Raw genomic sequence first — 14,634 nt, 5'->3', positions numbered from 1 at the left:
ATTTCTACTTTATCCTTCAATGTCTCTTCCTTTATTTTCTCAGCGTTTTCTGTGATATATTTACACAAGGTATCAAGTTGTCCTAAAGAATCTTTATTGTCCATATTACAATTAGGAGCAATTACCTTCAAAATTGGTATGGTATCATCTATTGCCTTATAAGCTTGTGAGCTGCAGTCTGTTATCTTTTTAATTGAATCCAATAGTACCTCAGTCACATTAGTTGATTTGTAGCCTGATGATGAACCTAGATTCTGAGTACCACTAGTGGAAGTAACCAAGCTTGTATTGACCTCTAGTAGGTTTGTTTGTGTCTGCATTTCCTTAAGAAATGGTTTTTCTACTTCTGCAGTTGTCGGTGGCACTGTTTCCTTCTGTTCTTGTTCCTGTTCAAGAGCCTTTTTCTCTATTTGTTTCTCTATTTGTTGCCTTGTCTCAGTCTGAGTCTCTACCTTTTTCTCTTTGTCATGTGTCAGTTTGTCATGTGTGTTATCAGTTTGCTCAACTACCAGAGGCTCACTAACCATGTCAGTCTTACCAGCTGTATCTTTGTCTATCACAATGTTGATCTTTTGAGTATCAACATCCACAATATATAAGACTTCAGGATTAGGATTACCATCTTCTACATCCATACTTTTAGCTACTGATTGATCTTTTGTAGCTGTTGTTTTTACCAATGGGTAAATCAAAGGAGGTGGGGGTAAGTTGTCTTTAACCTTGATATTAGGTGGTCCACCAACTTTACCTTTACCCTTGTCTCTTTCTTTCTGATATACCTTTATAGGTTTGTGGCTCATGTATTCTTCTTGTTTTTCTTTTCCCACAAGGAAAATGTCCCATGCATTTTCTATCTCCTTAGTCACCTCATTAACTCTTCAAACCATTAAAGCAATGTGCCGGTGTGCAGTAGAAAATATTGATCAGTTGGCTTGAGCAATTAAGTCATCAATTTCTTTGGGTGAATTCATCGGATATATAGTAAGTAGCTTCTCTATCTTTATTTTCTTGTCTAGTTCTATTATTGCTTGTCTCCTTACTTCCAGTCTCTGAAATAGTTCATCTGGAACTTCATTTACTACTTCCATGAAAAATTTCTTATACATATCCATATGTAATATAACACTATTTTCTACTTGATCTTTTTCATCTGTTGTCAAAGTGTCATATATTTTCTCTATATTCTTCAATTTGCCTTCCTCTATAATTTCATTCAACAGTATATCAAGAGGGGCCAAGTCCTTGTTTTTCCTCTTCTTCTTTTTGGGTGTTAGTTTCTTCTTCTTTGGTGTAGCCTTTCTTACCGGAGATCTCACTGCTTGTTGTTTTTGTCTTGTCCTCCTAGGTGAGAGTGTGATTGCTGGTGAGGGATATCTTTTCCTTACAACTCTCTTGAAACTTTCAGGCATGTCACTCTCCGAAGAAGTACCTATCGGTGATAGGTGAGTTTCAGGTTGTGGAATTGCTAACTCATCCTCTATTATACCGGTTTTCTTTAACACATCTTCTTTAATGGCCTTTGCCTATCTGGAACCTTTTATTACAACTACCTCAACCTTTTTCACTCTTTTCTTATATTGTATTTGGCTTTCAATAGTTTATGCACTACCCAATACTTCTTCCTTAGGTTCTTTAGGGGCTTCCAGAAGTTCTTTAGCATATGTTTCAATTATATGATCGTCTATTTCATAGCCCATCTCTGTTACCCAAACTATCCTAGGGATGACTGCTTCCATCCAGATCTCATCCTGCTTGATTACAAAGCATATTTCATCCTTATATTGGTCAACAATCTTTTCTGATAGTCGGATTCTTTTCTTCATTTTGACCTTTAGTGCTTGAAAGAAATCATGGGTATTGTTTTCCTTATCTTCTCCCATATTATTGAATAGTTCTGTTAATTGTTTGCCTACCAGTATATCATATCCAAGTTCTTTGTAGCCTATACCAGGAACCTATTTGGTTATATGTAGCATCAGACATACTAGCAGATTTCCAAACCTAAAAGTTCCTTTCCTGTCCTTCTTAATCTTGCCTAAGTTGTCAATTAATTCATCCTTCAACCACTCATATACATCAATCTTTGCATTATCTATGACCATATCATAAGGACTCTTAATGCATAAACTTGAAACTGAATTAAATCTCAGTAGCTTTATACCCTAATATCATGCTGATAAATCTCACATTAATATCTGTTACATCGTTTACTCTTAAGGACCTTTTATCAAATGTGGCACCAATTAACTGAGTAACTAAGTCATTGGAAACCCACAGATATTCCAGTTTATCTTGAGCTATCTTTCAGAGAGATATTCCTAGGCTTGATGGAACAAATTACACAATATGGAAGATTTAGATTGAGACTCATCTGAGATGTATTGGCAAGGAGATTTGGGAGATCACACAAAATGGTGTCACACCTCATAATCCAACATCTAGCAATTCTCCTCCAGTAAACCTGGATAAGGAGCTTGAGAATGATTGTAGAGAAAGAGAAGCCCTCTTGTGTGCACTTTCTGATCAACAAATAATGGGTTTGACTGTCAAATCATCTGGAAAGGCTACATGGGATACGTTGGAGACTCTCAATAAACATGACCATACAGTGAAGATTGCTAAACTTGATGGTTATTGGGTGAGATATGAAAACCTGAAGATTGAAGAAGATGAAAGGATTACTGCATTCTTGGAAAGGGTAAATGAGATTGTTATGGGAATTCAATGTTGTGGTGGAACTCTAAGCAAAGATGAAATTGTTTCTAAAGTTCTGAGATCCCTACCACTGGCTTACAAAATGAAGGCTACTACTATTAATGAATTGAGAACAATGGCTAATACATCTATCAGCAGAGATACCTTGGTTGGTATATTATCTACTTTTGAGCTTGAAGAATTTGGACATTCTGGAGTTGTGAAGTCTAAACTGACTTTTCATGCATCTACATCATCAACTCATAAGAAAGATTGGAAAGCTTCATATGCAAAGTAATTGGATGATATGAAGAGAGAAAATGAAGACTTTGAGAAACTTGAAGCACTATTTGCTAGAAGAGTACCTAAAGGACTGGTAGGAAGTAAGTATGAAGGAAAAACACCTTTTAAATGTTTTGCATGTAATAATATTGGTCATTTTGCATCTAAATGTCCTGAAAGAAATTCAAGATTTGAAGAAAGAGTTAGAAGATCATTTAAGCCTAAACCTGGATATCAGAACGAGTATAAGTTACACTAAGGTAGTTAGAGATATACCTAAGATTGTGAAGCCCTATAATTCGGTATGTAAAGAATGTCAAATGGGTAAACAGGTCAAAACCTCTTTTAGGAGTATACAAGATAAATCTAATGATGTTCTTGATCTTATTCATACTGATTTGTGTGGACCTGCTAGAGTTAAAAGTTTTCAAAGAGATAGATATTTCATGCTAATCATTGATGATTATTCTTGAACGATGTGGGTTACTTTTCTAAAGGAGAAATCCGAGGCATTTGAAAAGTTAAAAATCTTTAAGGCTAAAGTGGAAACTAAGATAGGACTGAAGATTAAATGTTTGAGGTCAGATCATGGTGGAGAATTCATATCTAGTGCATTTAATAACTTTTGTGAGAAGCATTGTATAAGGAGACAATTTTCTGCTCCCCGGACACCTCAACAAATTGGAGTTGTGGAAAGGAAAAATAGAACTATCTTGGATGTTGCTAGAACAATGATGATGGAAGCTAGTCTACCTCATATCTACTGGAGAGAAGTAGTAAGCACAATGGTTTATACATTCAACTGAGTACATATCAAAGGAGAAATCAGTAAGACACCTTATGAATTATGGTTTGGCAATACACCTACAGTTAAGTATTTTAGAATATTTGGTAGTAAATTTTATATCAGGAGAGATGATATCACTAGCAAATTTTGTTCCTAGATGTGATAAAGGCATATTTCTTGGTTATTCTAATGAAATAAAAACATATAGATGTTATAACAAGAGATTGAAGACAATTGTGGAGAGTTCTAATGTCAAGGTGAATTAGCTAAATAGATTTCAAATCAGAGTTTATGAGAAGGAAGCGGTGGTGGAAATGATTATATCTGAACTGGTAGAACCTTTACCAGAACAAAGTGTTGAACTAGTTACTCTGACAGTATCATAGAATTCTATAGTAAGTGAAGAACATGGAAGAGGAACAGAGAGTCACATGACTCCTAGGTATGTGAGATTAAATCATTCAGAAGATCAAATCATTGGGGATAAGAACAATGGAGTGATGACGAGAAGAAGACTAACAATTAATGAGGTATATTTAATTTCACAAGTTGAACCGATATCAGTAATTGAGGCATGTAAAGATGAATATTGGTTGAAAGCTATGGAAGAAGAATTAGATTAGATTGAGAAAAACAACACATGGACTTTGGTTCCCCGACCTAAAAATAAGAATGTTATTGGAACTAAATGGATTTTTAGGAATAAATTAAATGAGGATGGTCAAGTTGTAATGAATAAGGCTAGATTGGTTTGTAAAGGATATTATTAGAAGGAAGGAATTAATTATGGAGATACTTTTGCACCTGTAGCTAGGATTGAAGTTGTAAGATTATTTATTGCCTATGCTTCCCATAAGAACTACAAGGTTTATCAGATGGATGTTAAGTGTGCATTTCTGAATGAGGATCTTGATGAGGAAGTTTATATTGAGCAACCTGATGGTTTTTCACTATTAGATGATACAAACATGGTTTGCAGGTTAAGGAAAAATTTATATGGACTGAAATAGGCACCTGGAGTTTGGTATGAAAGGTTGGATAAATATCTTTTAAAACTTGCTTTTACTAAGGTTAATGTTGATAGTGATTTATATTATAAGATCACTGATGATGATATATTGATATTGAAGTACTTATTTATGACATTATTTTTGGAGGTGAAGATAATTTGTGCATAGAATTTTCTATGAATATGGAGAAAGAAATTGAAATGTCTATGATTGGGGAAATGAAATTTTCCTTAGGTTTGTAGATTACTCAGAATGATAAAGGTATTTTCATTTGTCAAACTAAGAATGCTAGCGAATTGTTGAAGAAATTTGGTATGAAAGATTCTAAACCGGTAAGTACTCCTAGGGTTACAAGTGAGAAATTGACAAGAAAAAGATGTTTCTACACTGGTAGATCCTACAAGATACAAATATATGATTGTAGGTCTTCATTATTTGACTCAGACTAGGCCTGGCATAATGAATGTTGTTTGTATTATGCCAAGATTTCAGAGTGATCCTAGAGAATCATGAGAGTACGGTGAAAAGGATTTTTAGATACTTACAAGGTACATCAAATATGGTTTGTGATACCCTAAGGATGATGACTTTACAACATGTGCATACACAGATGTTGATTGGGCTGGAGATGTTGATAACCGAAAAAGTACTTTCGATGGAGCTTTCTTTCTTGGAAAGAAGTTGGTTTCAAGGATCAGCAAGAAATAGTCATGTACATCTTTATCTACTACTAATGTTGAGTATGTTGCTACTGCTACTAACTATACATAGGTTTTATGGATGAAGAAAATGTTGAAGGATATAAAGGTGGATTTCAATGATCTGGTAGCTATTCAATGTGATAACTTTGTTGATATTGATATATCAAAGAATCTAATATTTCATTCTAAGACAAAGCACATATCTATCAAGTACAACTTTTTGAAGGAAAAGTTGGAAGCAAATGAAGTTAGACTGGTTTATGTGAACACTAAAGAGTATTTTATAGATATTTTCACTAAACCTCTGCCTAAGGAATCATTTGAGTACTTTAGAGATAGATTGGGAGTTTCTACCCCTCTGGTAGAGAATTGATTGATGCAGTTTGGCATCATTCTGGTATGAATTATCAGAGATATTTTTCATTTTGGCACTGATGTGGGGATGCTACTACTCAAGGGGAGTAGTCAGCTTTGTGATTCAATGGTCTATGTTTTTGCTTTGATATTTTTGTTAGATTTTTGGCATTGATGTCAAAGGGGGAGGGATATTGATGTGAAAAAGAAAAAGAAAACTTAAGGAGTTGTATACATTAGGGGGATAGATATATGTATAATTCAGAGCTTTATAGAGATATCATTCATAGGGGGAGTTTGGTCTTTGTTTTAGAACTTCGTTGCTATATCTTTGAGTGGGAGATTGTTGGTTGTCTTCCATTGGGGGAGACTTGTTTGGCATTTCTTGGTACTTAGATGTTTTTCACATCTAGTGTTTCCATAAATGCCAAAGGGGGAGATTGTTGGCCATTTGGAGGAATTGATTATGTGTTGCATTGATGTTTTGTCATTGATGTCAACACTAGCTATTTGGATGCTTTACCGACACCCTTCTGGTCCCAATAGCATGAGTAGTTTCTCGTTGGTTTGGATCTGACATGATCCAATAGGCTCCGGTATGATTTGGTTATGAAATTGGCTTATTCATGATACTCATGTTCATATTTAGTCAATTGGTTTTGGTCTGGCGATTAGATGCTATCCTATTTGTTTGGAAGCTTGGCTTGTGGTTCCGACGAGGGTTTCACTGGGAGAGATTTTGATAAAGATATTTGGTGATATGCATAAGTGGTGTTGGTGTAGCTTTTGGTGGAGTTTTTGGATGTTGTTGGCGGTCATGTTTGAGACTTCGTGGATAGAGATTATTTCTTTAGTGTGTGGACCTGTATTGGGTCTCGGTTGGTCTAGGTTATGGACTGGTTTAATGAAGCATGTGGATTGGACCTCTCGATGTGTTTCCAAGATGTCTTATGTGTTGGATATTATTTGTTTAGTCTAAGGCCAACATGTTATGTAATTATGTAATTTGTTTATTGTCTGGGGGCTGACCTGATTATTTATGGTCGAAGATTTTCTATATATAGATGTAAGATCTCATTGTAGATCATCATGGTTATGGTAAATGGATATGTAATGTGCAAATAATGTAATATCATTCAGACAGAGGATTTGGTCAATCATTGGAGATCGAATTGGGTTTATGCGAGAGGATTTAGTCCTCCAATATTGAGCTTAATCAAAACTGTACTCAGGCATCGATGATGCTATCTTTGTAGTTCAACACTTCTTTCGGGTTGTAGTCTAGACTTCTATGTAGTCAGTGTGACTCCTTTTGTGATGAGTAGTGCACTCTAGGTTATTGGTCTTCCTGCACATGCAGTTCCCTCAATTGTAATTCACACACTTAATGTAGAAGTATTATCTAATTGTGGGTAGGATTCCCACTATGGCTTTTCCCTTTACCAGGTTTTCTACGTAAAAATCTTGGTGTCATGTGGATGGTGTTTATTCTTTGATTATTGTTTATGTTTAAAGTGGTTTAACTGCTATTATGATATTTGGTTTAAGCATTCCGATATTAATATTTTGGGTTTCGGTATTGAGGTTTTAATTGCTTAAGTTTTCGATAATCCGTGACAACTAATTCACCCCCCTGTCTCAGTTGTCTTCTAGTTATTTGAACTATCTAACAATTTTTCTATTTTTCCAATGCCAATTGTTACAAAGTATAGTGTTAGTCCTTATGATTTGTGAATATTAATACCCCAAGCCATCATTAGTGGAATTTGTGTGTGGTTTTCTCTAGTAATTGGTTGAATGGGAACATATTTTGGATTGGCAGCATCCCATGGTGGTCCAGTGTAATGTTGGAAGAGGACAATAATATATTTTGGTAAACCTAGTGGTTTAGAACCTGCATCGTAGACAATAATTTTGATTTGTCCCAAAGAACCATTGACAAGACTAACTTCAATCCATAAATTTGCAATGAGCATGACTTGCTGGTATATAGAAAGAAGAATTTCAAATAAAAGCTTCTCATTTTGCTGAGTTTGTTTTTATGTGTGTTGCTATGATTGTTGTTGTACATGCAATGGGTGAGTGCAATTTCCTTAACATTTTAATATTGTGTGAGTTTGAAGCTACATTGGTTACAAGAAAATGTTTTTTTTGTTGAAATGCCTATTTTGGTTGAGAGTCAAGCCATGCATTGAGCGCATCTACAAAGTTTCCCATTCTGATTGCAGTGGTGTTGTGTTGCGTACATTTAGCAAAATGTCACGTAATTGCATCTATGATGGGGAGACCCCATGTTGTCAGAAAGAAACATCTAAGGTGACAACATCAGTGAAGGAGTGTCATAAAGCGAGTGTTATTGAGTAGAATGCATACAATGGTTTGTCCATAACTGGGGGTAACTAGGCAAGGTCACTGACCAACACAATTGAGAGGCTTGTGAATGGTTCATGTTGCCTAGTGGAAAATTCCTGTCGCAATCTATTATCAAATTTGATGAGTAATTATGGGCCAAGGAAACTCATTTAATCAATCAAAATGTACCGTAAATGCTTGCATTTCTCTTGAAACATTAATAAGGAATGCCCTATTAAAGGACGATATTCTTGAATAGGTATGCAAAGGGCAACATGGATTGATGTAGCTTGAATGTTATATGTGGATACACCTATTGGTGCAAGCACAAGAAATGGGTATATCTTTGGATTTAAATTAATATTTATCTTATTTCGTATGGTCAATAAGAAACGATTTCCCAGTACACGTTGTGCCTTGGATGATCAATCATAATGGTGAGATATTCAAATTTTGTGCAGCATGAAAGGTTATAATATCAAGTGCAATTTTTTGATTTGCTACAAGTTCAAAAGTATTAGGGTGACTTGAGTGAATGTTGCCAAGGGTGGCAATTGATTGGATTTTTCTATTGAAATAAATTGAGGAGCTATGCTATGAAGGAATTCATTAGGTAGGGATGCACTCCAATCAAAGTGGAGGTCATAATCATGCTTTCCAAGCATTTGAAGAGTAGAAACATCAAAGTTGTTTGAAGCTCCCATTTGTGAGAGGAACTCCCACTCGTAAAGTTCTTGATCAATAGATTGTGGAATATCTCGCAACTGCGGATATTCATCATTTTTAGCAGTGGAATGTTCTTGGATCCCATTAACATGGCATTGGATGTAATGAGTGTTATGATCCTGTTACCAATTCACTATAACCTCATTAGTTGATATTCCTATGTGCAAAGGAATGTTGTAGAAAGGCTGGTACAAAAGCAATTCACTCCAACAGAAAGATTCAAATGCACTATCATCTTCTGCAGGCAAGGATTTGAACTGAAGGAAGACATTTACAATCACTTTTAGTTTTCTTTTCTACCATTTACTTGTTTTACAATGTTGGTTGTATGTATAATGCTTGGCTAAATGAAGAAAAGTAATGTTTGATAACTCAAACGATCTTTTCATGTAGCTGGAAATAAAAGAAATGCAAGGCTGAGAAGATTCATCATAGTTTGTTATACGTTGGAAGATTATTTTTCCAACATTAAGGGTGAAAAATTGATGTGTGTAGAAGATCAAGGGGAGCTTCAGCAACATATGGCAAGTTTCCTAAGCACTAATGTCCCTATCAGCAATAATGCCCATCATAATCTCTGATATGCTAAGAGAATTGTATCCTTTGTATTTGTTGATGCAACAATTCATTTGAGCATGTCAGTCTAGCTCTCTGTTTTTCCTTCAATTTTCGATGCGTATTTAGAAATATATTGGAGCACTACCTTTTTTGAGCAAATAGCCTAGTTATCAAAATTATCCCTCCATATGGCTAGCATGGTTGGGTTGTGAACATTGAGATGACTATCATTCCTTGCTAGTTTGTAGCATGGGCTATTATTATGGTCTATTGTCAATGTTGAATTTTGTTGTTCAGTCCAAGGTACTTTGTAATGATATTTGAGAGTTGTGTTCTTCTTTTTCAATCAAGTAAACTCTGAACACTTTGTATGATGTTGAACAACATTTACGAATTTAGTGTAGTTTGTGGAAGGATCAACTCTTAAAATGACATATGTGTTTGACATGTATGGATCTAAAACTGTAGGTGTATATTGCCTATTTCATCGCTCGACTTCACTGCATGGATTACATGCTATGATGTATTGGAAAAAGAAGGTTTTAGCTGAATGAACACTTTCATGATCTGTCCAATCAAGGTTGTCGATATTAGGTGCATTTGGAAACCATAGAAAGTCATGTATGTGTGCAGACCCTCGGTGTTGCCATTCATACATGTACCAATGGTTGGTTGCATGCAACTGGTTGACAATTAATTCATCATGAAAGATCTGAAATCTTAGATACAAGTATAAAGCGGTTATATGTGGGTTATTGACAAGATTCTCAGTACATTGTTTTCTATTGGGTTGTAAAATATTTGGATGAGTGTTTGGAGAATTTTTGTGTAGGTTAGGCCATTTTGCATCAGTTGAGCTTAACGTGAAGAAAAGTGTTGGTGGTCCCAACTGTTCTATCATTGTGGTGAGGTCCCTACAAGATTTTCTCCAAAATGCATGTGAACCACGTAAGGAGGAAGCATAGTGCATAATGTGGTTAGGAAATTCATTTGAAGGTGTGTTCTGCAAGTGCTCCCTCAGTGCCTGAACATTGGCTAGAAGAGAATCTTCCAAATTTGTCTTTATGAAAACAACAACTAATTGTTTGGAGTAGTGCCTCATCATAAGATTGTAGATATAATATCTGAATCGCATATGTTGCCCAAATCTTTGACCATAATATTTAATCAAGTGCAAAGAATATTCATGCAAATGTACATATTTTTCTCTATCTTGAAGTGGCAAATCCAATCCATTAGGAAATAATGTTGGGAATGCCATTGGAAGTAAACCTTTTGTATTGTATTCATTGATAGGTGATGAACTGATTTGTGGCCAAGGGATGACATTGTTCTTGGTAGTATCCAGATGTAGAATTATTCTAATTGCATCTAGTTCAGGCATTGAGGATGGAAGCCATGGAATAAATGAGGAAGTGTTTTCCATTGCATCTTTGGCATGGTTGGTGGAGGCTGCATCATCATTTTTTTGTATATGTTGTTCTTGAGGTGTTTCTACTCTATGTAAAAAATTTGAAATATCAGTACTTGTTTCAGGCAATAGTTGTAGTGCGACAATATCAATGAGTACATCTTTGTAATATTGGTCATGCTGAATTTTATAATTCAATGCATTCATGACATGATACCTATTAAGGCAATAGCTATAAATTAGCCCCTCCAAATTATTTCTATGGACAATAAGGATTTCTAAATCCTGTATTTTTCATGGCAAGGAAATAGCAATTTCTAAAATGTCATGTGGGAAGTTAATTGTGTGGCCTGAATATTTATATTGGCCTCCCCTTGCATGAGTAACTTTCAAAATAGGAGCAACCCTTGCTATGAGAATTTATTCTACTTGGGAAAGACACTTTAAAATAAAAGGTTGGTCACCTGGGTCCATATTGTTTGATGAAGAGAAAAGGTGAATGCCTCTCTTAGTAGAACACCTCATACAAACAACATCATGGTTTGCACATTTAATAATCATGCCCACATAACTTTCTCTACAAAAAGATCACACCTATGGGAGTTCCAATTTGTTAATCTTTTTTTGAAAGTTAAGCAATGTGTGTTGGAATGCAGGAGTGTGCAAGATGAGCTCAGGAGCAATGCAATTTGTTTGGGGAAAATTGTTTGACTGAGGGTGATTGGTTTGCATTTCCAACAATTTTTGGAAGCCACTATTGGAGGCTTGTTGTGCACATCATTTCATTTTCTGTTTGTTGGAGATATTCACCCTATTCTTTGCATATTAAATTCTATTTATTTGCTTCCTCCTGGCTTTGATGACATCACCTTGTTGTGTGGAAGGTTGAAAATATATCTAGTAGTTGTAAGAGAACATGTGTATTAGAATTATAACAACTAAAGAGGGAATAAATTGAAGCGAGTATGACATCAAGTATATAGTTACAGTGTTTTGTATTAATGGAATTGCAGGAAAATCAATGCATATAGATAGACATATAATATATATATCTAAAGTTATATATTTTTATATAGATAAATACATTTGTATATATACACACATGGAAAAAAATATGCATAAATACATACATATGTACATAGATGTGTGTATGTATGTAAATACATATATAATTGTATTGAGACATATGCATATATATAAATACGTGTGTATCTATATTAAAGTATATAAGCACAAATATATGTATTTATATGGATATATTTAGTTGTATACAAACATATTTGGTTGCACCAAAATTTAATTTGAGTGACTCGATTTAGTGGGAGCTTTTTGCCCATCAAAGTGTAAGACAATCTATCAACTATTTGTTTCTGGTGACCGGTCACTTGTCCCTAGGACCGGTAGGTATTCATGGTGATTGGCAAGTGAGTTCTTTGTTGTTTGGGTCATATTGTGATGTGTGTCCCTTGGATGAATCTTGGTGAAGTGGCAAATGGTAAGTGATGAGAACTGAAAACCAGTTAACCCTCATCTCTAATTTTCTTCTCTTTTGTTTTCCGATCATCATTTCCTCGTGAATTATTTTTGCTGAAGTCATTATATATATATATATATATATATATATATATATATATATATATATATATGCATAGATACATATTTACATATGGAAACAAATGTTTGTATATATATGCACATGTATACATACATATGAATGAAAATATGTGTATATCTGTATGGATAGATATGCAAATATATAAATACATGTATATACATTTATTTGGACATACATGTATATATACATATCTATATATAGAAATTTCTTTATAGAAATATACATGTCTATGTTTATATACAAATCTATATATACACATGTATATATAAATAATTATGTATGTGTATATTAGTTTTTATGCATAGATTACTTTTTGATGTTTTCTATGTGTATGAATAGTTAGTACTTATATATGGAGGAAATCTCAAGGAAATCAAATTTATTCTGCAAGGCAACTAACCAACATAGATGAGAATGTAGTCAAAGACATTGTGCAATGTAGTGATGAGTGCTTCAGCAAAAGTGAAACACCTTGTATATTTGCAAGTACATTTACATATGTATTTATCTATATGTAGAGATGCACATTCTTAGTGTTCAATATGTGAGCGCAGACATAAATATGTACATGGGTGCATCTATATAAAAACATGTAAGCATAGATGCATATTCTTGAAATTCTTGTTGGAGACATTCAAATAAAGAAGTTACTTATATAGTAAAGAAGTGGAAGCCATTTTATATTAGAATATGTAACTCTACATAAATGAATTAATTTAAACTGTAATATGAAGTGCAAAACTAATAAGAATCAGATAAGGAAAGCATTTGTAAATAAATAATATTTAATTATTTAATTCACGTACAACAGGCTGGCAATACTAGCATGGGGGTTTCAAATTTGTTACAGAGTAAAATATACTGACATAGGAGGAATCATTTATTAATATAAGAAATATATATATATATATATAGGTACATCACCATTTAGAGAGAGAAACCAGACATATATGCACATACGGTTATGGAAACATATAAACAAAGGTGCAGACAATGTAGGATTGAAAGGAATAGAGATAATCTTAATCAAACATACAAATGTATATCTAACTGTAGAATTATGTGTAGATATAAGATTGTTTGGTTAAACACATTTTTTAATCTACAGTAGTATACCTGGATATGTGTACATACACATATGAAACCATTCTTGTACAAAGGGAAGCCTTTAGGAGGCCATCAGAGCCAAAAATATATGCACATATATAGATGTAGGCATATAATAAAATTTGTAGATATTTTAAGAATGAAAGGAATACGAACAAACGTATAGAAATGCAGAACATTATAGGTAAGTATACATGTATGTGTACATATAAGCTTGTACACTTGAAGACCTATTTTTTCTACACCCCTATGCCTACATATGTTTATGTGCACATATGAAACATTTAATGCAATAAAGCAAGACTTTAGCAAGATATGAAATTTATAGGACATAAATAGTTATAAAGAAGAATCAAACTGTGTCGACTTGAATTTCATCCTCAGAATGCTACCTACAACAAGTTAGTTTCACAAAATACAAATGGAAATGCTACAGGAAATCCAAACTCAACCAATGAAACTACATGAAATACATATAAAATAAAAATGCTATTATTATCTTCATGATTTATTTCTCATTGTGTCCTAACCCCACTGTTCCTTGTTGCAGATGGTGTGCTCTCAGACAATGCACTGATAGCTTCCAGGATGGCATATGAAGAATGGACTTATAATTGGTAGTTAACAAATGCTATAATATGAAATACTACATGATTATGCTAAGATGATTATGCTACAATGTTAATACTATTTGTTTCAAGATTAAAACTCACAGATGCATAAGTTTTACAAATGATTTGCTTAAAAATGCACTTGAAGTCTCTTGAAGTCTAACTCTCTCTCAACTGAAGCTCTTGATTTTATAGACCTTGAGAGGATGAGATGATGTGGCTTAGATCAATGATCATGACCAGATCTCTAGATTTGGATGATTGTGAGCAAAGTTGAAGGTTGAGAGAAAGGGGGAAGGAGAAGACAAGTGTCACTCATCTCACCTTGACTGGGTTGTTGACTAACAGAATCTAGGGATGGTTGGAGAATATTTAGGCATGATAGGACAAGTGGACTCAAGTCCTTCCTAAGATGTAGGGGGTGTT

The sequence above is a fragment of the Cryptomeria japonica genome, chromosome 6 (assembly GCF_030272615.1).
Source record: "Cryptomeria japonica chromosome 6, Sugi_1.0, whole genome shotgun sequence".
Lineage (NCBI taxonomy): Eukaryota > Viridiplantae > Streptophyta > Pinopsida > Cupressales > Cupressaceae > Cryptomeria > Cryptomeria japonica.
Note: the sequence above shows the minus strand (reverse complement) of the source record.